General features: G+C 45.9%; 1 non-coding gene across 1 annotated transcript, besides 1 other annotated feature; it reads left to right on the top strand.

Moving 5' to 3' along the window:
* Positions 1-1234: 1234 nt before the first annotated feature.
* On the top strand, positions 1235-1303 carry mir-10404-5 (mir-10404-5 stem loop). The gene has a single exon (NR_163218.1). It is a non-coding gene; the product is annotated as a mir-10404-5 precursor RNA (primary transcript).
* Positions 1304-8146: 6843 nt separating this feature from the next.
* Positions 8147-12394: part of a mobile genetic element that runs on past the window's edge.

The raw sequence follows: 12394 nt of genomic DNA, 5'->3' as shown, positions 1-12394 counted from the left end.
GCGGGGTTTAATTCCAGTGCTTCTCCCAGCGTTGGCTGGTCCCTCTGTACCTCGGGTTGCGCCTCGGTCAATTGTGGCTCGTCTGCCATCAATTGCCGCTTGTGTCTGTGTGTTTTTGTGCGTTTGGTGCTTGCTGATCGTTTTGCTGTCTGGTCATCAGTTGCTACACGTGGCATGCCACACAATCTGGTTTGGTGCACAGTTATCTTGCTTGCCATGTAATTGTTTTACTCAAACGCATTTTATTAGAAAATGCAGCAGGCAGCGCGAACATCGCTTGCAGCACAGTTAGCACCGTTTAAAGACCCTCGCACATACACGGACACACACAACACAGAGACAGACTCGAGACCGAGTCACGGTCGCCATGTAATTGTTTTAAAAATGTAACAGGTATAGATGTAATAGATTTGGTTTCCGAGCTCAGAACCTCTGCTCTGTTTGAATCTGTTTATTCGAATGATCAAAGTGTGCTGAAGTTGGGTTCAGCTAACCCGCACATACATTGCTTATATCTATGTATTCTTACTTACATTTATACATATACATATGTATGCAGAAGGCATTGACCACTTGAGCTGCAAAGTGCATGCTCAGCATTCCCACGCTCCGCTATCGGCTTATGTATAAGCGTTAGATCGTATTACTGGGGCGCTGGAGTGCTTACGTAGTTTTTGGTGGTCTTTTTGTATATTTGTATATTTATATTTATTATGACAAAGTGTCACAATGTATTGACGCTATGTTATACCCAATCATCTATTGTATTCTTAGGGTAGATTAGTCCAATATGCTACAGTATGTTGTGCGTTTTTGTGGCGAGTACTTACAACAACGGCGTTTCCTATAGAAATAATGTTTCGAACATGAAAATCGAAGAAACAAAATTCGAAAGTGGAAGTCGAATCAAAATAAAATAATTTCGCATGTGGTAATCATCGAAATAAGTGTTAATATAATTGGTAGATATTAACTAATTTTTAAAATTTGTGTGTATTTATTACTATACACGCGTTGCGAATATGTATTGTTCATCTTAGTTATGGGCATACGTTGGCTAATGCAACAACCTGAAATAAACAATGTTGTACCTGGCATCCATCAGGTTAATGTTTTATATAAATTGCAGTATGTGTCACCCAAAATAGCAAACCCCATAACCAACCAGATTATTATGATACATAATGCTTATATGAAACTACGACATTTCGCAACATTTATTTTAGGTATAAAAATACATTTATTGAAGGAATTGATATATGCCAGTAAAATGGTGTATTTTTAATTTCTTTCAATAAAAACATAATTGACATTATACAAAAATGAATTATAAAACTCTAAGCGGTGGATCACTCGGCTCATGAGTCGATGAAGAACGCAGCAAACTGTGCGTCATCGTGTGAACTGCAGGACACATAAACATCGACATTTTGAACGCATATCGCAGTCCATGCTGTTATGTACTTTAATTAATTTTATAGTGCTGCTTGGACTACATATGGTTGAGGGTTGTAAGACTATGCTAATTAAGTTGCTTATAAATTTTATAAGCATATGGTATATTATTGGATAAAAATAATGATTTTTATTCATAATATTAAAAAAGAAATGAAAAACATTATCTCACGAAGAGAAATATTTTCTTTTTCAATCAAATAATACTGAGAAATGTCTAGCATAAAAAATTGAAATATTTTTCATCTAGAATTGTCTCTTATTAATGATTCGGAAATAGAAAAGTCTTGGTTATGTTATTATTCTTCGTGGGTTCGTTAAAAATGGATAAATAAAAATTTTGCATACAAGAACTAATAAAAATGTTATAACGAATTTAATTAAATGTTTTGTCATTATATATAAAGAATTTATGGCAAGATAAAGTTATATACAACCTCAACTCATATGGGACTACCCCCTGAATTTAAGCATATTAATTAGGGGAGGAAAAGAAACTAACGAGGATTTTCTTAGTAGCGGAGAGCGAAAAGAAAACGGTTCAGCACTAAGTCACTTTGTCTATATGGCAAATGTGAGATGCAGTGTATGGAGCGTCAATATTCTAGTATGAGAAATTAACGATTTAAGTCCTTCTTAAATGAGGCCATTTACCCATAGAGGGTGCCAGGCCCATATAACGTTAATGATTACTAGATGATGTTTCCAAAGAGCCGTGTTGCTTGATAGTGCAGCACTTAGTGGGTGGTAAACTCCATCTAAAACTAAATATAACCATGAGACCGATAGTAAACAAGTACCGTGAGGGAAAGTTGAAAAGAACTCTGAATAGAGAGTTAAACAGTACGTGAAACTGCTTAGAGGTTAAGCCCGATGAACCTGAATATCCGTTCTGGAAAATTCATCATTAAAATTGTAATATTTAAATAATATTATGAGAATAGTGTGCATTTTTTCCATATAAGGACATTGTAATCTATTAGCATATACCAAATTTATCATAAAATATAACTTATAGTTTATTCCAATTAAATTGCTTGCATTTTAACATAGAATAAATGTTATTAATTTAATGAAGTGCTGATAGATTTATATGATTACAGTGCGTTATTTTTTCGGAATTACATAATGGCATAATTATCATCGATTTTTGTGTTTGTATGATTAACAATGCGAAAGATTCAGGATACCTTCGGGACCCGTCTTGAAACACGTACCAAGGAGTCTAACATATGTGCAAGTTATTGGGATATGAACCTAATAGCGTAATTAACTTGACTAATAATGGGATTAGTTTTTTACCGATTTATAGCTAATTAACACAATCCCGGGGCGTTCTATATAGTTATGTAAAATGTATATTTATATTATTTACGCCTCTAACTGGAACGTACCTTGAGCATATATGCTGTGACCCGAAAGATGGTGAACTATACTTGATCAGGTTGAAGTCAGGCGAAACCCTGATGGAAGACCGAAACAGTTCTGACGTGCAAATCGATTGTCAGAATTGAGTATAGGGGCGAAAGACCAATCGAACCATCTAGGAGCTGGTTCCTTCCGAAGTTTCCCTCAGGATAGCTGGTGCATTTTAATATTATATAAAATAATCTTATCTGGTAAAGCGAATGATTAGAGGCCTTAGGGTCGAAACGATCTTAACCTATTCTCAAACTTTAAATGGGTAAGAACCTTAACTTTCTTGATATGAAGTTCAAGGTTATGATAATGTGCCCAGTGGGCCACTTTTGGTAAGCAGAACTGGCGCTGTGGGATGAACCAAACGTAATGTTACGGTGCCCAAATTAACAACTCATGCAGATACCATGAAAGGCGTTGGTTGCTTAAAACAGCAGGACGGTGATCATGGAAGTCGAAATCCGCTAAGGAGTGTGTAACAACTCACCTGCCGAAGCAACTAGCCCTTAAAATGGATGGCGCTTAAGTTGTATACCTATACATTACCGGTAAAGTAGATGATTTATATTACTTGTGATATAAAATTTGAAACTTTAGTAAGTAGGAAGGTACAATGGTATGCGTAGAAGTGTTTGGCGTAAGCCTGCCTGGAGCTGCCATTGGTACAGATCTTGGTGGTAGTAGCAACTAATGGAATGAGACCTTGGAGGACTGAAGTGGAGAAGGGTTTCGTGTAAACAGTGGTTGATCACGAGTTAGTCGGTCCTAAGTTCAAGGAGAAAGCCGAAAATTTTCAAGTAAAACAAAAATGCCTAACTATATAAACAAAGCGAATTATAATACACTTGAATAATTTTGAACGAAAGGGAATACGGTTCCAATTCCGTAACCTGTTGAGTATCCGTTTGTTATTAAATATGGGCCTCGTGCTCATCCTGGCAACAGGAACCACCATAAAGAAGCCGTCGAGAGATATCGGAAGAGTTTTCTTTTCTGTTTTATAGCCGTACTATCATGGAAGTCTTTCGCAGAGAGATATGGTAGATGTTGTGTCGATATTTTCTCCTCGGACCTTGAAAATTTATGGTGGGGACACGCAAACTTCTCAACAGGCCGTACCAATATCCGCAGCTGGTCTCCAAGGTGAAGAGTCTCTAGTCGATAGAATAATGTAGGTAAGGGAAGTCGGCAAATTAGATCCGTAACTTCGGGATAAGGATTGGCTCTGAAGATTGAGATAGTCGGGCTTGATTGGGAAACAATAACATGGTTTATGTGCTCGTTCTGGGTAAATAGAGTTTCTAGCATTTATGTTAGTTACTTGTTCCCCGGATAGTTTAGTTACGTAGCCAATTGTGGAACTTTCTTGCTAAAATTTTTAAGAATACTATTTGGGTTAAACCAATTACTTCTTATTAATTATAACGATTATCAATTAACAATCAATTCAGAACTGGCACGGACTTGGGAAATCCGACTGTCTAATTAAAACAAAGCATTGTGATGGCCCTAGCGGGTGTTGACACAATGTGATTTCTGCCCAGTGCTCTGAATGTCAAAGTGAAGAAATTCAAGTAAGCGCGGGTCAACGGCGGGAGTAACTATGACTGTCTTAAGGGGAGTCATGGGGTATTTGAGAGCAGAGGGGGAGTATTCTTCTGTAATTCGTAAGTCATATCATATGATGTGCGGAAGGGGAATTTTACTCTGTAACTCACAAGTCTCTCCTTTACTCAAGTCGACTCAAAACCTCCTCGTGGTGGTCCCCGGTAATGCTAAACTTGTTTAGCAGCTAATTTGAGCGGCAAAACTTTTCCGATGGGCTGGTTCCCCAGAGGAAATTTATTCATATTGAAACTACAAGCACAAATAACGAGCCTCGGATAACTTTACACAATCTGATGACGACCCGACCCTCCGTGGATATCTTCCCGGAGGACCAATATGAACCAAACGCAGCGGCTACTCCATCTAGGGTTCCCTGCACAGTATGTGGCCGGTCCTTTAACAGCAAGAGAGGACTCGGTGTTCACATGCGATCTCGGCACCCAGACGAACTTGATGAAGAACGTCGACGTGTCGATATAAAGGCAAGATGGAGTGATGAAGAGAAGTGGATGATGGCGAGAAAGGAGGTTGAGCTCACAGCAAATGGATGTAAACACATAAACAAGCAACTAGCGGAGTATTTTGCAAACCGCAGCGTCGAAGCCATCAAAAAGCTAAGACAGAGGGGCGATTATAGAGAGAAAATAGAGCAGATAAGAGGGCAATCAGCTCTCGCCCCGGAAGTTGCTAATCTAACCATAAGGCGCCGCCCAAATAGAAGGTAGCAAAACCACCAAGTAACAACATCGGAAACAACTCCAATCACTCCCTTCGAACAGTCGAACAGGGAAATTTTGCGGACACTGCGCGGGTATAGCCCCGTAGAATGCCATTCCTAATGGAGAGCCCAAGAGTTGCAAACCATCATTGATAGGGCACATCTCGAGGGAAAGGAAACCACTCTCCAATGCTTATCGCTATATCTCCTGGGAATTTTTCCGGCACAGGGTGTACGACACACGCTGACGAGACCTCCTCGGAGACCTCGGAACAGGAGAGAAAGCAGAAGGCAGCAGTACGCTGTCGTCCACCGTAACTGGGATAAGCATAAAGGAAGATGCATCAAGTCCTTGCTAAATGGAACTGATGAGTCGGTAATGCCAAGCCAAGAAATAATGGTTCCCTACTGGAGAGAAGTAATGACTCAGCCTAGCCCAAGCTCTTGCAGTGGAGAAGTGATACAAATGGATCACTCGCTTGAGAGGGTATGGTCTGCTATTACAGAGCAGGACCTTCGGGCGTCAAGAGTCTCATTATCTTCATCTTCCGGGGCCTGACGGGATAACTCCAAAATCTGCCAGGGAGGTGCCATCAGGTATTATGCTGCGTATAATGAACCTAATTCTATGGTGCGGTAATCTACCACACTCTATACGACTGGCCAGAACCGTCTTCATCCCGAAGACGGTGACGGCGAAGCGACCGCAAGACTTTCGTCCAATATCAGTGCCTTCAGTCCTGGTAAGACAGCTAAATGCAATATTGGCAACCCGGTTGAACTCATCAATCAATTGGGACACGCGCTAGCGGGGCTTCTTACCAACCGACGGATGCGCCGATAATGCGACGATAGTTGACTTAGTCTTGAGGCATAGCCATAAGCACTTTAGATCTTGCTACATCGAAAATTTAGATGTAAGCAAGGCATTTGATTCTTTATCGCATGCATCTAAATACGACACCTTACGTGCTTATGGTGCGCCAAAGGGCTTCGTTGACTACGTACAGAATACGTACGAGGGCGGTGGTACCAGTCTCAATGGGGACGGTTGGAGTTCAGAGGAATTCGTCCCTGCTAGAGGAGTGAAGCAGGGTGACCCTTTGTCTCCTATTCTATTTAACTTGGTAATGGACAGGTTACTTAGAACCTTACCCAGCGAAATTGGTGCCAAAGTCGGAAATGCCATTACTAACGCGGCCGCGTTTGCAGATGATTTGGTACTATTTGCGGAAACTCGGATGGGGCTTCAAGTATTGTTGGACAAGACGTTGGATTTTCTATCTATCGTCGGCCTCAAACTTAATGCCGACAAATGTTTTACCGTTGGCATTAAGGGCCAGCCGAAACAGAAGTGTACCGTGTTAGAGGCACAGAGCTTCTACGTAGGCTCGAGTGAGATTCCATCACTGAAGGGCAACAAACGAGTGGAAGTACTTAAGCATCAACTTCACTGCAACCGAGAGGGTTCGATGCAATCCGGCCGAGGACATTGGTCCAAAGCTACAAAGATTGACAAAGGCCCCCTTCAAACCACAACATAGGTTGTTCGCCCTTCGGACTGTCCTTATCCCACAGCTCTACCACAAGTTAGCACTTGGGAATGTGGCGATAGGCTTCCTACGAAAAACTGATAAACTTATAAGATATTATGTGCGAAGATGGCTAAATCTTCCGCTGGATGTGCCGATAGCATTTGTTCATGCACCCCCAAAAAGTTGAGGTCTCGGAATTCCATCACTAAGATGGGTAGCTCCAATGTTAAGGCTAAGACGATTGAGTAACATTAAATGGCCTCACCTCACGCAAAACGAGGTAGCCAGCTCTTTCCTCGAAGCCGAAAAACAACGGGCCCGAGATAGATTATTATCTGAACAAAATGAATTGTTATCGCGTCCGGCAATAGAAAAATATTGGGCGAACAAGTTGTACCTCTCAGTTGATGGTAGCGGACTCCGTGAAGCGGTCCATTATAGCCCGCAACACGGGTGGGTTAGACAACCCACGCGTTTATTAACAGGAAAGGAATATATAGACGGTATTCGTCTGCGGATAAATGCCCTACCCACAAAGTCTCGTACTACAAGGGGAAGGCACGAATTGGAACGACAGTGTCGTGCAGGATGTGATGCTCCCGAAACAACAAACCACATAATGCAAAAATGCTACCGCTCGCATGGGAGGCGGGTAGCTAGACACAACTGCGTAGTAAATCGAATCAAGCGGGGACTTGAGGAGAGAGGCTGCGTGGTCATTGTTGAACCAAGTCTGCAGTGCGAATCAGGCCTTAATAAACCATACCTGGTGGCACTACGACAAAATCACATTGATGTGATCGACATACAAATTGTGACAGACGGACACTCTATGGATGATGCGCACCAGCGCAAAATCAATAGATACGACAGACCGGACATACGAACTGAATTGCGTCGCAGATTCGAAGCCGCAGGTGACATTGAATTCCATTCTGCCACCCTGAACTGGAGGGGGATCTGGAGTGGTCAATCCGTTAAAAGATTGATAGCAAAGGGTCTCCTCAGAAAATATGATAGTCATATCATTAGCGTCCAGGTTATGAGAGGCAGTCTCGGTTGTTTTAAACAGTTCATGTACCTGAGCGGGTTTTCCCGAGATTGGACTTAGCTAAAACGTTTGGTTCAAAAAATTTGCTTGCTGTCTTGGCATAACATCAAAAATGCATAAATATCGCAAAATAATTGTTATAATAAAATGGCTATGACGATGGTTTTAGTACGTAGGCGTTGCGGAACTTCGGTTTAGATAGAGCAACGAATCGTGCATGCTAGGAAAACTGACCACAAACAGTGTTGGCAGACCTAGTATCTTTCGAAGATTTCCATACCTCCGCGATCAAAAAAAAAAAAAAAAAAATAGCCAAATGCCTCGTCATCTAATTAGTGACGCGCATGAATGGATTAACGACGGACGTGTTTTCGTTGCGCTCGTGGACATATTGCGAAGAACTTAGTTTTCCGTATTTGGAAGTAAACAAATAGGTAATTTGGTGTTTTCGCGATTCAAAAACAAGCCGTTTGGAAGTAATTAACAATAAATTATTGGAAATTTTCCACTCCGCACGTGTTGCGAGGCGAGCTTGCGGGTGAGCTTTTCGAACAGCTGTGAGAAGCTTATTGGTGGTTGTCACTGCTAAGGTTTGTGTCTTGGGACAGCTTAGTGCACTCTACCAATAAGTGGAGCTCTACCACCATAGCAACTAGCCCGTGTCAGTGAGCATACGATTGCTGGATTCGACAAAAGGAGGAGCCACCATCGGAGCAATGCCGATGGAGAGCGACAGCAGAACCAGAACCCGTTGGTGTGCTGGAGGAGGCGTTTTCATCGCTATGATGAGCTGGTGATGGCGTTAATGCTCCGGTGTGGAGAACTGGAGACGCGGCTCGCTATGCCACCACCGCCGCCGCCGCCGTCCAAGGCGAACACTACTGCCGCCAATGCTCCCCAGATGCCTCAGGTTGCACCCATCGCTGCCCCGCGGACCACCAAGGTTCGTGAGACGTGGTCAGCGGTGGTGAAGTGCGACGACCCTGCGCTATCGGGGAAAGCCATAGCTGAAAAGGTGCGAACGATGGTTGCACCCTCCCTCGGAGTCAGAGTACATGATGTACGTGAGCTCCGTCGAGGTGGTGGTGCGATCATTCGTACGTCTTCAGTTGGAGAGCTGCAGAAGGTGATGGCATCGAAAAGATTCGCTGAAGTTGGGCTGAATGTGGCACGGAACGCGGCTGAGAATCCGAAGTCTATGACGTTGACACAGCCATCGGCCCAGAAGAGTTCATGCAGGAGCTTCACGAAAACAACTTCGATAGCGAAATGACTCTGGCCCAGTTTAAAAAGTCGGTGCACCTGGTGACCAAGGCGTGGTCGGCAACTGACGGTGCCACTGTAAACGTGACACTAGAGGTAGACGACCGGGCGATGGCGAAACTTGATGTAGGACGTGTTTACATTAAGTGGTTTTCGTTCCGATGCCGATCACAGGTCCGCACCTATGCCTGCCACAGATGCGTGGGTTTCGACCACAAGGTGAGTGAATGCAGGCAAAAGGACAGTGTTTGCCGCCAGTGCGGGCAACAAGGCCACACCGCGGCAAAGTGCCAAAACCCGGTGGACTGCCGGAACTGCCGTCACAGAGGGCAACCTCTCGAATGCTTGCCCGATATACGGAGCGTTGCTAGCGAGGGTGCAAGCTAGACATTAATGTTTAGCTTCATCCAAGCGAACTGTGGCCGAGGCAGAGCTGCGACCATCGAGCTCGGAGTCCGACTCAGGAGATCGGAGTTAATGTTTGCTCTGGTGCAGGAGCCGTATCTTGGCGGGGATGAAATGGATGTGCTGCCTGAAGGAATAAGGGTTTTCACCGACCGGCGAGGGAAGGCAGCCATCCTAATGGATCATCAGAAAGCCATCTGCATGCCAGTGGAAACCCTCACCACAGATTATGGCGTATGTCTGGTCGTTAAAGGGAGTTTTGGCTCAATCTTCCTTTGCGCCGCATACTGCCAGTTCGATGCACCTCTGGAACCGTACCTCCGGTACATGGATGCGGTCCTGCTGCAGGCCAGCAGAACCCCCGCAATCCTGGGCCTCGACGCGAATGCAGTGTCCCCCATGTGGCTTAGCAAAATCTCTCGTCATGCCGAGGGGCAAGCTAACTACAGACGGGGTGAGCTGCTGTCAGAGTGGATGCTGGAGGCAAGAGTCGCCGCCCTAAACCAGTCAACAGAGGTGTACACGTTCGATAATCACAGAGCTACAAGTGATATCGACGTGACAATCGTCAATGAGGCAGCATCTATGTGGGCCACATATGAGTGGAGAGTGGACGAGTGGGAATTGAGTGACCACAACATCATTACTGTTGTGGCCGAACCAACTACCGCGCGCGCAGTTGAGAGCATAGCTCCTGTGCCGTCCTGGAACTTCTGCAATGCACGTTGGCGATTGTTCAAGGAGGAAATGGTGAGTAGAACAGCCGAACTTCCGGAAAACTTTTCAGAGTCACCGTTGGACCAGCAAGTTTCGACCCTGCGCAGTATAGTACATAGTGTATGTGATATTGCGCTGGGAAGGAAGTTGACTCGATCGCCCAGCAGGAGAGCACGTTGGTGGACTGCCGACCTCTGCGCTGCAAGGCGCGAAGTCCGAAGACTTCTTCGCCTGCTCCAAGATGGAAGGCGTCGAGATGACAATGCCGCTGTAGAGCTTGTAGTGGTCGAGCTGAGGCGTGCCTCAGCCAACTACAAGAAGCTCTTTGGGAGGGCGAAGATGGATGACTGGAAACGCTTCGTGGGAGATCATGGTGACGACCCATGGGGGCGCGTCTACAAGATTTGCCGAGGCCGCAGAAAGTGCACGGAGATTGGGTGCCTCCGCGTGAATGGCGAGCTGATCACTGATTAGGGTGATTGCGCACGAGTGCTCCTCCGCAATTTCTTCCCAGTTGCGGAGTCCGAAGCACCGACTGCCATCGCGGAGGAAGTCCCACCGGCCCTCGAAGTATTCGAGGTTGATGCATGTGTTGCCCGGTTGAAGAGCAGGCGCTCTCCCGGGTTGGACGGCATCAATGGCACTATCTGCAAGGCAGTCTGGCGCGCCATACCTGAGCATACCTTGCTACCAGTCTTTGGTAAGGTGCTCGAGGCCATCATGGTGAATCGTGTGAGAGAAGTTCTTCCGGAAGGCTGCAGATGGCAATTTGGATTTCGCCAAGGACGATATGTGGAGGATGCTTGGAGGCACGTGAAGAGCAGTGTTGGCGCCAGCCCGGCGCAATACGTGCTCGGCACATTCGTGGACTTCAAAGGAGCATTCGACAATGTCGAATGGAGTGCTGCACTCTGCCGACTAGCCGACTTGGGATGCCGGGAAATGGTCTTGTGGCAGAGCTTTTTCTCCGGCCGAAGAGCAGTGATCCGAAGCAGTTCCGGTGTTGTGGATGTACCGGTAACTAGAGGCTGCCCGCAGGGATCAATCAGCGGCCCATTTATCTGGGACATACTGATGGATGTACTGCTTCAGCGTCTCCAGCCGTATTGCCAGCTGAGTGCATACGCGGATGACTTGCTGCTTCTCGTCGAGGGAAATTCCCGAGCTGTGCCAGAGGAAAAAGGAGCGCAACTAATGTCCATCGTAGAAACGTGGGGAGCGGAAGTTGGCGTTGCCGTCTCGACCAGCAAGACGGTAATCATGCTGCTGAAAGGTGCCTTGAGACGTGCGCCTACGGTGAGGTTTGCTGGAGCGAACCTTCCGTATGTGCGTAGCTGTCGGTACCTTGGCATCACGATCAGTGAAGGAATGAAATTCCTCACGCACATAGCTTCGCTTCGCCAGCGGATGACCGGAGTCGTTGGAGCATTGGCGCGTGTGCTTCGAGCCGAATGGGGCTTCAGTCCTCGAGCCAGGGGGACCATATATGACGGACTCATGGCACCTTGTGTGCTGTTTGGTGCCCCGGTATGGTATGACACCGCGGAACAAGTAGCTGCCCAGAGGCGACTAGCCTCCTGCCAGAGGCTAATCCTGCTTGGATGCCTTTCGGTATGCCGAACAGTGTCCACAGTGGCACTGCAGGTACTTGGTGGAGCTCCCCCGCTTGATCTGGCTGCTAAGTTATTAGCGGTCAAATACAAGCTAAAACGTGGATTCCCGCTGGAGGAGAACGACTGGCTTTACGGCGAGGACATTGCGTGTCTAAGCTGGGAGCAGAGGAAGACTCGCCTAGAGGAGTGTTTAATCCAGAGTTGGCAGAACAGATGGGACGACGACAGCGAACCAGGACGGGTGACGCATAGGTTTATCCCATACGTCACTCTTGCCTATCGGGATCCAAGTTTTGGATTCTCGATGAGGACGTCTTTCCTGCTTACAGGGCACGGGTCCTTCAATGCATTTTTGCACGGGAGAGCCCTCAGCGATACCACTGCTTGCGCATGTGGAGATCCATATGAGGACTGGATGCACATTTTGTGCGCTTGCCCCCTATATGCAGATCTGCGGGACCTAGATGGACTTGGAGTGCAGCGCCTTGGCGAAAACTGGATCTTCGAGAGAATCCTGGATGATCAAGAGAAGACTCAACGGCTGGCAATGTTCGCGGAGGAAGTGTTCCTGAGGAGGAGGGGCGTTTAGCTCAACATCTTTGCCGTGTGG

This window comes from Drosophila melanogaster, chromosome X, assembly GCF_000001215.4.
Source record: "Drosophila melanogaster chromosome X".
Taxonomy (NCBI): domain Eukaryota; kingdom Metazoa; phylum Arthropoda; class Insecta; order Diptera; family Drosophilidae; genus Drosophila; species Drosophila melanogaster.
This window is presented reverse-complemented; position numbering and strand designations above follow the sequence as displayed.